This window comes from Panulirus ornatus, chromosome 25 (assembly GCF_036320965.1).
Source record: "Panulirus ornatus isolate Po-2019 chromosome 25, ASM3632096v1, whole genome shotgun sequence".
Classification (NCBI taxonomy): domain Eukaryota; kingdom Metazoa; phylum Arthropoda; class Malacostraca; order Decapoda; family Palinuridae; genus Panulirus; species Panulirus ornatus.
In genome coordinates, this window is record NC_092248.1 from 11,169,203 (window position 1) to 11,184,510 (window position 15,308).

The 15,308-nt window shown below is 45.3% G+C and overlaps 1 protein-coding gene across 1 annotated transcript in view; it reads right to left on the reverse strand.

The window, feature by feature from the left end:
* The window catches only part of LOC139757268 (uncharacterized), a 109,837-nt gene that overhangs the window by 46,297 nt on the left and 48,232 nt on the right, over positions 1–15,308 (reverse strand). The gene's annotated exons all lie outside the window — the stretch shown is intronic.

The following is a 15,308-nucleotide window of genomic DNA, read 5'->3' on the forward strand; positions in this document are numbered from 1 at the left end:
ATCTATATGCCACTCTTCTCTGTATCCTAATCTTATCTAAAGTCTCTTAAGGGTAGGGAATGAGGAATATATGAGGAAAAAAACACCCTGAAGTAGAAAAAACGTTACTCAGAGCCATGATGCTCCAGAATGAAGAATCAATAGACACGTCAATATAACATAGAATAAAGAAGACGAGAAATACCAGTAGAGTAAAATAAAAACAAATGAATAAGTATTGAACAATACGAAGCCAACACCAATGTGTAAAGCGAAAGGGAAAAAACAAGCGAGATTATATGTAATGGTTTAATTGGGCAATGACAATTATATGGAGGAAAACTACGAGGAAATTGATAAAAAGAAATCACAATGCTGAATGTTGGTAATACTACTCGTTGCCAATACTATTCGTTGGGAATACTACTTCCTGGCAATATCACTCGCTGCGAATCACACTCACTGGCAATACTGCTTGCTAACAATACCGGTCGTTTACGCTGCAAAAAAAGTGAAAAAATACAAATAACGCAAGAGCTATAGCGAAGGTAACGAGATAGCAGCGAGCTTATTGCTATATTCTGCTTGTTTAATCTGCATAAGTGGTACAGAGCAACACAGCGAATGAGACGTGAGCAATGTGTAAGATGCATATATATATATATATATATATATATATATATATATATATATATATATATATATACTCGTCCTTAACCATAACTGTATCAGTGTGTCTATCTATCTCTTCGTCTAATTTTGAGGAGAGAGAGAGAGAGAGAGAGAGAGAGAGAGAGAGAGAGAGAGAGAGAGAGAGAGAGAGAGAGAGAGAGAGAGAGAGAGAGAGAGAGTATTTTCCGGAGCTTAGTTCAGGCTGTGAACTGAGCGAAAGTCTCCGTTGTATGTATATATAAAAAAAGAGTTTTGGAAAGTTTTAACAAAAGACGGCAACTTGACAAGAAAGTGTTGAGAGAGAGAAGAGAAGCGAGGGAGAGAGAGAGAGAGAGAGAGAGAGAGAGAGAGAGAGAGAGAGAGAGAGAGAGAGAGAGAGAGAGAGAGAGAGAGAGAGAGAGAGAGAGAACTAACGGTGTTAGTTCATCACATCAGTGTTAAGAGGATCTAAGAATGGTGTTAACGAATTGTAGTGGTGTTATACCATGACACTGACTGGGTTAAATCGCTATGTTCGTGTTAGGTATTTGTGATGATGGTGTTAAGGTATTATAATGGTGTTAAGTCATCATATTGACGGGGTTAGCTGACCTTGATGGTGTTAGGTCATCATAACCATCTTTCCTCACAGTGTTAGCACCTAACCTAAGCTGTTGGTCTCCACACCACGAGTGCACTTTAGCTGTCGGTGCAGCTGTAGCTGAGGGGAATGCATTTAGCTGTTAAGATGGCAGCTCCGTCGACGACCTATGATGGACGACCCCCAAGGCGAGGTCAGATAGGGTAAGAAGGAGAGGTCAATTTATAAGCAAATTTTCGGCCGTATTACCCCCTCTCCCTATCGGATCGGGGAGCGGGAAACACAGGCCTCCCGACTTTCTTTGAATAAATTTGCATATGGTTCAGATGGAGTAACCCCCCCCCTTCCCTTCCCCCCCTTCACCCCTTTTAGATATTCAAACTTGCTCTGAGAGAAATTTGAAGGAATCTACGAGTAAAATTCGATATATATATATATATATATATATATATATATATATATATATATATATATATATATATATATATATATATATATATATGACGTGTTCTGATCTGTCCTTGTGTGACGTAACGTTATTCCTGCATGACAAGGTGAGACCTGGCGTGTCCTTTTAACGTCCCGAGGCTATTCAACGTTACAAAATGTGACCCCCCAGGCAGGGAAATATTTATGGCGGTAAAGTGTGAGGGATGTGACAGCGGGAAACCTAATCTTTGTAAATCAAATTGATGTGTGAGAGAGAGAGAGAGAGAGAAGAGAGAGAGAGAGAGAGAGAGAGAGAGAGAGAGAGAGAGAGAGAGAGAGAGAGAGAGAGAGAGAGAGAGAGAGAGAGAGAGAGGATAAATCTAAGAAAACATAAGCTCTCTCTGGATCAAACCCCTTGAGCACGACGGTATGACGACCCTTGGGTATGATTGACTGGCAAGTCCATCATTCCCAAAGGTCGTACCATCGTGTTCAAGGGTCGTACCGTCGTGCTCATGGATCGTACTGTCGTGGTCAAGGGTCGTACCGTCGTGCTCATGGATCGTACTGTCGTGGTCAAGGGTCGTACTGTCGTGCTCATGGATCGTACTGTCGTGGTCAAGGGTCGTACCGTCGTGCTCATGGATCGTACTGTCGTGGTCAAGGGTCGTACTGTCGTGGTCAAGGGTCGTACCGTCGTGCTCATGGATCGTACTGTCGTGCTCATGGATCGTACTGTCGTGGTCAAGGGTCGAACCATCATGCTCAAGGGTCGTACCGTGATCCTTAAGGACTCAAGTAATACAAAGACTAATATCTAAAGTTAGAGATAAATCTTAAAGTTACAAGCAGTTAGTGCGAGAGAGTTTTCTATGAAGTTATAATTTCCTATTCAGTTTAATGGAGAGCGAATAACTTTTGAAAGATATTGGCGAAAGTTCAGGACACACTAAGTTTGCATATTTAATTAATGAAATCTGAAAATAGAGTTTTATTAATCTTTGACTGTGTGTGTGTGTGTGTGTGTGTGTGTGTGTGTGTGTGTGTGTGTGTGTGTGTGTGTGTGTGTAGCTGCTCGTCCTTCAAACTGTCTCTTCCCCTTTCTCCTTCTCTCTCTCTCTCTCTTTCTCTCCCAGTCTCCCTCCTTCCTCCCTTGTTCCCAGGAGATTCCGCCTCACTCAACAGATAAGACACAAGAAAAACACGTAATCTTATTTCATGGATGCTCTTGGAGGGTTTTGGAGGCTCCTGGAGGTTTTTTTTTGAAGGCCTTGGAGGGGGTTTGGGGTTGGAGGCCGGGGTATAAGCTTCTGACAACATTGTTGACAATTTTCCCCTCATGATCACGTCTCTGCATGAGAACGGAAGTGTAAACACATTTGTGCAAGAACACACACACACACACACACACACACACACACACACACACACACACACACACATGCACATGCGGATTTGTGAGACGTTACATGAAGGAACAGGGCAGAATTCTCCCTATCCCTTTAGGTCATCAAATGTTCAATATCAGAAACTGGCCCAGGTATTCCCATGGGGTGCTCCATACTCATGAGTTTCATGTCATGTAATTTGGACATTTGTTGAAGCAAAGAATTAGGAAGAATTCTGCCTCAGGGTCTTGGATTTTTGAGACAAAGTGTGTAATGTGAAGACCTGGTGTATAATAAGAGGTCTGGAAAGTTTTTGTTAAGTCTGGAATAGCACTTGCTGGGTCTTGAGATGTATTGAACAGTCTGGATCTGGAAGTCTTCTGAAAACTCAAGAAGCGTATTTGAAGGTCTGAAGAGCTGTTAGGCCGAAGAAAATATAAGGAAGTTTAAATGGATATTGGAAGGTCGTGCGAGGTTCTCGAACGATATCATTTGGGTCTGGAAGGAACCTGGAAACATGGAGAAATTGTGAGATTTCTGGAAAGATACAGTTTGGCCTTGAAAAATACTAGTAGGTCGGGAAAAAAGATATGAGCTTTAAGGTCTAGCAGATGATCTTCATAAATCTTTTCTAGGTCTGGAAGGACACTTGGAGATAAACGAAATTTATTGAAGTGTTTAGAGGTACTAGAAGCTCAGGGAGACCTTCTTAGGTCTTGAAGGTTGATGATCAAAACCTTATCAAAAAATTTGAAGGCATTTTCATTTCTAGGAAAAGATACCACAGAGTCTCAAACTCTGTTGTTAGCTTTCCATTGTTTGAGGCCCCGTAGCGTCGTTCGAAATCAAACAATGACATTTCATATCTTCCCGTACACTGAAGATCTTCAAACATCCCTCCAGCCTTGATGATACCTTTCTAGATCTTCCAGTATTGATACTGATGACTAAGGAAACATAACGAGAATTTTTGGAGATCTTAAAAGGTTTGGAAAGGAAGTGAGACATTGGTAATGTAACTTGTAGATTCTAGAAAAAAGTCGAGTCCTGGCAGAATTTTGGAATATCATGGAACGAGAAGCGTACCAGGATACCAAACATGATGGATGAATACTTCCAGGTTGTTTGTTATTGCAGAACGTTAGGTAGATTTCTGGAGGGGCTCTGTGGGTTACAGATAATGAAGGATTACTGGAACTCTCCAAATTCTGGAAAATGCTCTGGGTTATTTACAACTTAGCTGGAAAGTCTCTAACAATGGAAAAAAAAAACTTTAAGAACACAGGTAGACTTTAGAAGTAGTATGAAACTATTAAAGCTTTTAGAAAGTTAAAGAGGTCGATTCTTCTTTTTTCCAAGAGCTGGAAACTAATTACGAAATCTGGAAGTTTGCGAAAGGGACTGATGAACACTGTAGGGACTGGAAAGTTGGCCAAGAGTCTTGGTGTTCACTGAATGGTGGATTAGAAAAGAAAATCAATGAAAAACCGACTTGGTCGATGTGATAGTTCAACACAGATAGGTATACAATCCTATTTAACTTAAGGATACCAGCTATGAGGAGTTTCAGGAATACTGAACAGTGTGTGTGTGTTTGTGTGTGTGTGTGTGTGTGTGTGTGTGTGTGTAATGAAGATGTAGGTGAAGTGTGAATATACCAAACATAAATAAACTCAGAACGACAACTACAAAACTCATTACGATACTCGAGAACGTCGCATAAAACTGCCAGATGGCCGATAAATAACGGTATTATCGAAGCTTCGGTATCGGTAACTGTGAGGAAAATAAATATCCACAGTTCCCTGCCATGGTGAGGGCTGTGGGACCACTGAAAATTATACCACTAGAAGAAAACGATTAACAGAGGCAGCCGGATGTGAGAACTGGGACGAGGACATCTAAGATGGCTGGGACGTTTATTATAAGAACGATATCACAACCAAGAGTAGAGAATGCGACTAAAGCTCTTGTAAAAGCCTTGAATTAATGTAAAAAAAAAACTTTAGGCAGCCTGAGAGAGGGCGCCAGGGACTTGAAAGCCACTTGAGAGAACTTCTGATACGGAAGGTTAATGGAGAGGGTCACTGAATGGAGAGGAAGAGGAACCATTTCTTGTGGTGTGTGGCTGGGAGCCAGGATGTGGCTGTGGCCATTGTGGTGTGTGGAAGGGGCCCAGGATGTGGCTGTGGCCATTGTGCTATATGGCAGGGGCTCAGGATGTGGCTGTGGCCATTGTGGTGTGTGGAAGGGGCCCAGGATGTGGTTGTGGCCATTGTGATGTGTGGAAGGGGCCCAGGATGTGGCTGTGGCCATTGTGGTGTGTGGCAGGGGCCCAGGATGTGGCTGTGGCCATTGTGCTATGTGGCAGGGGCTCAGGATGTGGTTGTTCGGTCGGCACTGTGGCTGTGGAGGGTCAGGACTGTGGCTGTGATGCTGTTGTGTCGTGTCGACTGTACTGATGCCTGACTGATGCTGCTGGAGACTCATCTTATCTCCCACTGCTCCCCCCCCACACACACACACGCAGTCAGGAAGCCGGCATGGCGACCCCAGGCGGTGGGCGAATCACCATCTCCAACATAATTCCCTCATGAGGCACATTGGGTGAGAAAATTGCCTTTGCATGATGGTGCCCGATTGAGGTTTCCTGACGTGGGAGGTGGAAGCTGTGAAGGCGTGTGGTAGAAACGGCTCTGGCATCTTGCCATGACTACCTTAGCCACAGATGAATCAATTCAAGTCAGCCACCAGCCCAAGGGAGGCTCATTAGGCCTGTCAGTGAGTGCCATGTCGTCGAACATGGACACCCGCGGCTAAATATGAGCTAAGTTACCAGCTGTCAGCTGGCAAAGCGGCTCACAGCTGTGGTGCTTTACGTACACCGAAATTGGTAGCCGCTATTTTTCCACCAAGCAGATGAAGGATGAACAGTTGGGTGGGTTGCGCGACGGACGTCTGCCTGCGCCACGAGATCGAACCCGGGCCCAGCAGATCTAAAGCCAGCAAGGACAACCATCACACCACTGAGGCTTTCAGATAAGCCAAGCAACCAACCTTAACGCCTCTTGGCTTCACGAGCCACTCACACACAACCATTATCATAACCTTGTGATCAAGAGTGAAAAAAAAAAAGAAGAAGAGATTTATCACATTATGCTGGAAGTTGTTTAGGACACCTTCTCCAGCGATGCTGTGGACATCTTGGCTGGAACATTTCTTCCTTCACCGCGCCAGGAGCTCGGGAATGGTCGAGGACCCATTAAAGATCCTGTGAGTGTGGACCACACAACAGCTCCCGCCATTAACCTCCTCCAGTTATATCCAGTTAACTGGTAATGACAATAAATTGTGGATGATCCCTGGCAGCCATGGGAAGGAGGAGACTGGTCACGACTGTGCCTGTAGCTGGGGATCGGGGAGAGGCTTAGGAAGGCTGGAGGAGGCTGAGGAAGGCTAGGGGAGGTTGAGGAAGGCTGGAGGAGGCTGGGGTAAGGCTTGGAGAGGCTTGGGAAGGCTGAGGAAGAGGCTAGAGGAGGCTGAGAAAGATTGGAGGAGGTTGGAGAAGGCCGAGGGAAGCTGAAAAAGGCTGAAGGAGGCTGGGGAAATCCGAGGAAGGCTGGAGAAGACTGGAGGAGGCTATTATTTCTGTTATCACCACTACCATCACCATTACTACTTTGTTAGCATACCACAACGGAAACCTCCGCACCACCACTCTCTACAGACTACATTTAGGCGAGAATGTTTCACTCTACAGATGGGCGAACAGGCAGGTGGTGCCATCATATGCAAACCTAACCAAATCCTGAGGATTAAGGAGTCGTTACAGTATTCCCTGGTTACTACAGACGTATTGTAATGCCTCTCGATGTCTGAGGATGTTTGGCAGTTACGCCTATCGACTGGAGACGTTCTGAAATGACCCCTGATAGCTGGGGACATTCTACATTGAACCCCGAATGACTGAGGATGTTCTACAGTGACTTCTGACCTGGGAAGCCACAGGGCTGACCCTCGCTGCTTTGTCTCGCCTCTGGCTGATGTCCATACACTCCTGCACGTAATCCTCCCCACCCTGTGTCCTCAGGGTACACTGTATTGGAACACTGTGTACCAGAGATAACATATCTTCCTTTATCTTCACTCTGGCAGGGTAGGGTACAGTGCTGGCCAACATCCCTACTTTAAGAAGCAGGATTTCCACTTCCTCCAAACCTCTTATTTTGTTTCTCTCTTTTCTCTCTGTTTTTCTTATTTTGTTTTGCTTTCCTTGGCGTGGATCCCTGACACAGACGTAGATGACATCTTATTTTTCACCTAAATTTCTGGTATGGCCTAAGGTCCCACTGTAAGGTAGGTAACGAGACAAATGGGTTATTAATTCTGACATGATGGTTTACACAGCACCATTCCCTGGTTCAGGGAAGTTCAGCTGGTGTAAGGCAACCGAGTCTAATACATTACGAGGAAAAAGTATTTTTATGTGAGCAATTTGTTCATCATGTCAAGGATTATAAACCACAACACTAATTATGATAAATGTAAATTTAATAACTGTGTTAAAAACGAGAGTCCAGGCTGATTAGTAGAGAATTTCAGTCTAATTAAAGGCAACGTCAGCTTTAGTCAAATAAACTGTGACAGACCGGGGGAAAAGTTGGAAAATTTCCCAAGCCATGAGGGCAAGCTAGGTCACCATGGGGTCATGCAGGTCTTCTTCCTTACACACACACACACACACACACACACACACACACACACACACACACATATATGTATATAGTATGTATCGTGAAGGATGTCATGGTGCCGCAGGATATCGTCCAATATCCTGCCTTCCGTCGCCAGGATACAGGTGCCTGGCCCCTGTACCATCCCCTCCTCCTCCCCCACACATGCCACATACTAGCGCCACCCCGATGACCTCTCCTTGCCCTGGCACTCACAAAGGCACTCCGTCACATACTGGCACTCACAGAGGCACTCCGTCACATACTGGCACTCACAGAGGCACTCCGTCACATACTGGCACTCACAGAGGCACTCCGTCACATACTGGCACTCACAGAGGCACTCCGTCACATACTGGCACTCACAGAGGCACTCCGTCACATACTGGCTCTCACAGAGGCACTCCGTCACATACTGGCACTCACAGAGGCACTCCGTCACATACTGGCTTTCACAGAGGCACTCCGTCACATACTGGCTCTCACAGAGGCACTCCGTCACATACTGGCTCTCACAGAGGCACTCCGTCACATACTGGCTTTCACAGAGGCACTCCGTCACATACTGGCACTCACAGAGGCACTCCGTCACATACTGGCACTCACAGAGGCACTCCGTCACATGCTGGAACCATCATGCGATAATTCACATGCTAATGAGCAATGATATTCACTGATCAGATTCTGCCTAGGGGAATTACGCTGACTGGACAAGGGTAATAGCATTACGCTGATTGGACGAAACAACATCACCGTTAGGATGACTGGACGAGAATGGCAACGCTGACGGGATGAGAGTGACAACATCGTCACGCTGATTGGACAAGTGACAGCACTAGTACGCTGACTGGATGAGTATGCCACCGACTGTACGCTGATTGGATGAGTATGCCATCAACTGTATATATATATATATATATATATATATATATATATATATATATATATATATATATATATATATATATATATATATATATCGCTAGAAGGTGTTACTATATTTTGTCTTGCAGTAAGCAGGAAAGAACAGATGGATCGATCGATGACACCTCCCTCCCAGTGCCACTTTCCTCTCCTCTCTCTTGTTCCAGTCTCCTTCCACCCTCTCAACTCCCTGTTCCACCTAGCTCCCTTTTTCTCAACCTCCTGTTCCACCTGGTTCCCATCCACTTATTCTCCTGTTCCACCTGGTTCCTACCCACTTATTCCCCTGTTCCACCTGGTTCCCACCCACTTATTCTCCTGTTCCACCTGGTTCCCACCTTCTCAACCTCCTGTTCCACGTGGTTACCTCCCATCAGCCGGATTTCTCTTCCCTTCCACTCTGGCTTCACCCATCCTCCTCATGTTATCATCCTCTTGACTCTCTTCCCTCCCTCTCTATCCCTCTATCTCCCTTCTCGCCTCCATCCCTCTATCCCAGTTTATTCCTTCCTTCCCCTTCTCCATCTTTCACACTCTTTCCTCAACTGCTTCCTCTTCCTTATTCATCTCTCTCTCTCTCTCTCTCTCTCTCTCTCTCTCTCTCTCTCTCTCTCTCTCTCTTGGCTCCTACCGAGCATCAGTCTTTGTCTATTTCTCTGTTATCCTGCTCTCTCTCTCCCTCCCTCTCTCTCTCTCTCCCTCTCTCTCTCTCTCTCTCTCTCTCTCTCTCTCTCTCTCTCTCTCTCTCTCTCTCTCTCCCTCCCTCTCTCTCTCTCCCTCCCTCTCTCTCTCTCCCTCCCTCTCTCTCTCTCTCTCTCTCTCTCTCTCTCTCTCTCTCTCTCTCTCTCTCTCTCTCTCTCTCTCTCTCCCCGCCGGGAATGCACACTCCCCGGCAGCGGGGAGAGGAAGATAATCCCTCTCGCTGCCCCAGTGTTATGGCCAGACAAACTCTGATACTTTCTGTTTATCATCCAAGTTCCGCTCGTAAATATCTCCAGAGATGATCTATGGAGCCGGCCGTCGTGTGAGGCGTGGACACTACACTGTTGGCTCGAGGGCTCGCCACCCTGCTGTGTCGTCCCGACACAACATCTTCCATCTAAACACACACACACACACACACACACACACACACACACACACACACACACACACACACACAAAGTCTTTGCCTGTGTGTGTGTGTGTGTGTGTGTGTGTGTGTGTGTGACTACCTTTCTCATCATGCTAAAATCGTAAAACATCAGTCTAGAATACTGACAGCATCCAAAAATACCCCTCTAAAATACTGATGTCATCCTAAAATAGCACATGATGTTACTCATACAATCCTAAAATACCTCTATAGAATAGTGATATAATTCTGAAAGAGTGCCCTAGAATACTGATATAATCCTAGAACAGTGGTCTAGAATACTAGAATACTGCCGGGATCCTGCTCACATCCCTATCAGATATGCCTGAAAACTATGAATGCCTGATTGGCTAAATCCTGTTAGAGCTATCTCTACTAATCCGTAATTTCCTTGACGAGAGGAAACTCTCTCCTCTCTTTCCCTCTCTCTCTCTCTTTCCCTCTCTCTCTCTCTCCCTCTCTCTCCCTCACTAAGTCAGCTTGGCAGCCAGTCGTTCGTATTATCCACCTACGCTCCATTTCCTCTTCATCACACCACTCTCTCCCTCCCCCCACCTTGGTTTATCAACTTTGTTAATTCCTTGTTCGCCTCACTAATCCAGCCGAGGAATTCTACGCTTGGTTATGTCTTTCATTTGCTGAATTGCTACTGGTGGAGTTGGACGCCCTTGGTTCTCAGAGGATCTCTCTCTCTCTCTCTCTCTCTCTCTCTCTCTCTCTCTCTCTCTCTCTCTCTCTCTCTCTCTCTCTCTCTCTCTCTCTCTCTCTCACCACACTACCACAGCCCCTATACCACCACCACCACCACCACCACACTACCACACCGCGACAGAATATGAGCCAATAACACTGAGTTGCCACGGGGATTTGTCGATCTTCCCCAGATACACGGAGATCCACGTTATAGAATCTGCATAATTACGACACTCTAGATGCCTATATATATATATATATATATATATATATATATATATATATATATATATATATATATATATATATATATATATGTATGTATGAAATTCCTCTCTTGTTTCACGAACCCCTTCCTTGGGGCTTCCGAAACACACAGGAAGCTGGCCACGTCCACCGGGCGAGACTGCTGGTCAAAAAGTGTGCCGATGTGTGTGTGTGTGTGTGTGTGTGTGTGTGTGTGTGTGTGTGTGTGTGTGTGTGTGAGGTGAGCTCAGGACAAACTGAAGGAATGGGTGTGCAATGTCTTCAGTACAGAAGCCGCATCCTGGGGCTTCTGTCATATGCTGAATCGTTGTTTCTAATGTTGGAGCGGTCAGTGCAGACGAGAAAGTGTAACTCTTACATACCTGGGGAGTTGGATTTCAGATGGGTGTGTCTAGTGGATTGGAGTGGAAGACTGAGTTAGGACGAGGTTGCTTAGTGCTTCTTGGGTCATCACAATGTGTATATGTCTTGTCAGCATCTGTGAGCATATGTTGCTAAACTGTGAGTAACTTGCTTCTACTTTGTGGCTGATGGTTAGTTATGGTGTGGCTTGGGGTGGTGTGGAGTGTAAGTGCTGTTGTAAATAACTGGTTGCCAAGCGTACTGCATGGCGCCGTGCTGGAAAAAATGGTTGTTTTTGTTGCGTAAATGTCGAGTGTTTAAAGCTGTCAGGGAGAGACTGATTCTCCTGAGGGAAGGAATTGTTACGTGTAGCTTGGCGAGTCATCTTTATTTTTAACATGGTGAACGCCCAGGAAGGCGAAGCGTAGTTTACGGTGGATGAAAAATTAGTAGAGGATATTGAGAGAGCCTTCTCCATACCTGATGATGGCACAGGTAAGTGTTGTGAGGGCGCCTAGGTTGTCCGAGGCCTTTGTGTTACATGTCTGAGTCGTGGGTGATAGCCAGGACGTTGAAGCGGACGTGTCAAGCGCTCGGTGTCATATGCCACATCCAGCGTGGCTGTGTAGCTGGCGTGCAACTCTCTCTCTCTCTCTCTCTCTCTCTCTCTCTCTCTCTCTCTCTCTCTCTCTCTCTCTCTCTCTCTGCCTCCTCAGCCTCCACAGACACAGACAGAGAGACAGACAGACACAAACATACAACATTGTCATGGATGTAGATTCATGCAAGTGAGGACACAGGAATATATTGTCAGGTCCCGGACATTGTTCTGGTTGCTTCTGGATGTCAGTCTTGTATTGTTGTTTCAAGCTTGGCCAGCACAGCCACCCAGCTTAATATCCGTCCCAGCTTAGCTGACAGTGTAATACACTTGCGCCTACAGTGCATCTGGCACTGTTAGCACTGTAAGAAGAGGATGTTGGCCATCTTCAATATGGCTGAGCCAAAGTGAGCTTTTGGGGGACACAGAGGTCGAGCAGGGTCATTTAAGGTCAAACAGGGGTCATGTTGTTATCTCTGGAGGTATTCCATATAGAACCTCAGGTTATCTTGCTGATGGGTATGGCTTCACCGTGGAACTTCAGTACAACATTTCGACTCCCAGAACAGTCTTGTTACCTTCCCTGGTGCTGGTGCTTCGGCTGGAGAGTACACCAGCACCCTGGTTCGACTCCCTTGGACCGAAGCAATTCTATGTTGGGTTGTGAGAGGAACACACGCAAGAGGACAGCCTGGGAGAGGAAGGAGGCCATGAGAACGATTACTCTTTTGAGGAGTGTGTGATGAGTGCGTTGCTCTACACACAGGATGAGTGCGTGGTTCTCCATACAAGATGTGTGCGTGGTTCTCCATATAGGATGAGTGCGTGGTTCTTCATACAAGATGTGTGCGTGGTTGTATGCATTCTCTTCGCTGCACCAACAGCCATAACTCGGCTCTCCAACAATAGCCATAACTCGGCTCTCCAATGATAGCTACATCTCGCCCGCTCCACCAACAGCCATAACTTGCTTCCCCAACAGCAGCCACAACTCGCCTCCCCATCAACAACCATAACTCATCTCATCAACAGCCATAACTTGCTTCTCCAACAACAACAACCATAACCCACCGCCACCAACAGCAGCTTCGCATTAACACCTGGTAATGGAACCCTTTCTCTCCTGGGCTGCATTTTTCTTCTCTTTAATATGGATCTCGGCTCCGACCGTGTGTGTTTGTGTGTGTGTGTGTGTGTGTGTGTGTGTGTGTGTGTGTCCCTGGCCTCCCCGTGGTACATATTAGCCTCCCCTGTGTGGCCCAGGGGCCTGGCCACCACCTCCTGATTTATGTCCCGTGGTGTAATTTGTTTGGGCAAGTTTTGTTGCCTGTTGCTCCTATTGTTGGCCTGGGCGATAGGCCTAGGTAATGAGGGGGAGAGGAGCGTGGACTGGTCTGAGTGGGGAGGATGAGTGGGGAGGATGAGTGGGGAGAATAATTAGGGAGGATGAGCGGGGAGGGTGAGTGGGGACGGTGAGTGGGGAGGATGAGTGGTGAGGGTGAATGGGGAGGGTGAATGGGGAGGGTGAGTGGGGAGGATGAGTGGTGAGGGTGAGTGGGGAGGGTGAATGGGGAGGATGAGTGGGGAAGGTGAGTGGGGAGGATGAGTGGTGAGGGTGAGTGGGGAGGACAAGGGGAAGGTGATAGTTTATCTTTTAACGTGAAACAAATACCAACACAGTTTTACAGATATCTATCTACCGATCTACTCGTATATCCAACATACCCCATTCCAACCTCGGGTATGCTATGCTGGGAATATAATGTTTTACGAGGGTATACCCGCTTCTCCTAGCCCTAATTAATGCTAATCGCCTGCAATTATGAATGTAATGAGGGATTCCTTTTATCTTCTCATTTGCCGCTCACGACGCAAGATTCCAGTAATTAGGTTTCTGGAAGGACTTTACCCACTCTTACCAGAAGAATGTAATGAAAACGATAAAAAAAAATTATCAAATAATAAGTTGCAACGGTAAATAGGTAGGTCTAATAAGAAAATAGGCCTATTTTCCTGACTTATTGCTAAGAATCAATTAAGTAATCGCCTATTAATGATTCTATATAACTAAAAGCAAATATAATTTCAGGACACCAGTTACCCTGGGATCTCCAGAAGAAAGAGAGTTTTGCTTTTTGATAGAATTCGACCATATTAGGCCCACCGTAAACTGTGAGGCAGTAGGATGTGAGGCAGTAGGGTTTGAGGCAGTAGGGTGTGAGGCAGTAGGGTGTGAGGCAGTAGGGTGTGAGGCAGTAGGGTGTGAGGCAGTAGGGTGTGAGGCAGTAGGGTGTGAGGCATGGGCCGATGGACAGCTGTCTAAAGCTGGGATCCGAAGCTTTAGGCTGGGTTTCGTCTGTCACCGTGTTCCCATGTGAAGAAAATTGGAACTAAAGCCTAAGTAAGCTTTTGATCCTATTATATTCGCATATATATATATATATATATATATATATATATATATATATATATATATATATATATATATATATATATATATATATGTTATCAAAAACGCCATCCTACCAGATACACTCATCTGAGACTACACTCTCCAGACAAAGTAGAGTCACATTTTCCCTTTACCTTCTCGACATCATCCATCTTGTATCTTTAGTCAAGAATCTTGATAATTTTCTTTGGTCTAATTAATGAATAACCCAAAATTGTGTCGTGAATTACGATGATTGGAATCAACGTGACTAGTCAACAGCGGTGCCAGAATAATCCAAAGCGACGCAACACCAAAAGCGAATTAGCGGTATGAGCAACGTAGCACTAATGAAGAGCAAGTCAGCGCTAAGTGAGAGCAGCATGACGCTAATCTGAAGCGATGTAATGCTATTAAAAGCAACATAGCTGAAACAAAAGCTACAAAAAATAAAGTACTAGCAAAAAAATAAAGGGCAGTAACGAGGCAAGAGACTGCATATCATTAGCGCATGTAGACAGTATAAGCAACACGACGTCAGAAAAGGTAACATTTCACTAATAAAAGCAGCTTGGTACTGATGGAGTCAACTTACCGACGATGAAAACAACATACCGCAAATAACGACGACACACCGCTAATCAAGGACGAGTTAGGGGCAAAAAAGAGCAGAATAACGCCATCTTAATCAGGAGGAGAATGTAAATTGTGAACTTGCTAATAAAAAGCGACATGGCGCTAACTACGGGCAACATAGCGCATTTTTAAAGGAACATGTTGTTAATTACAGTCGGTGTCAGTGATTCACAGTGACACTGCTAATTAAGACCGAAATGGCGCTATTTAAGAGCTACTCACCGCTAACAAAAAGCGACAGATCTCTAATTACCGGTAATAGGAATAATTCAGAACGATAAAGCGGTAATTTAAAGGAACATTAGAGTAATTTAGAGCAACAAAACAGTTAGCAGCAATAATGTAGTGGGTATTTAAAGGGACATTCCAGCGATTATGAGCAGTAGAGAGGTAATCTAACACGGTATAGCAGTAATTTTGGGCAACATAGCAGTAATAAAGCGTAACATGATAGTACAGTAGAGGGACATAGCATAATCAAAGGTGACATAGAAATAA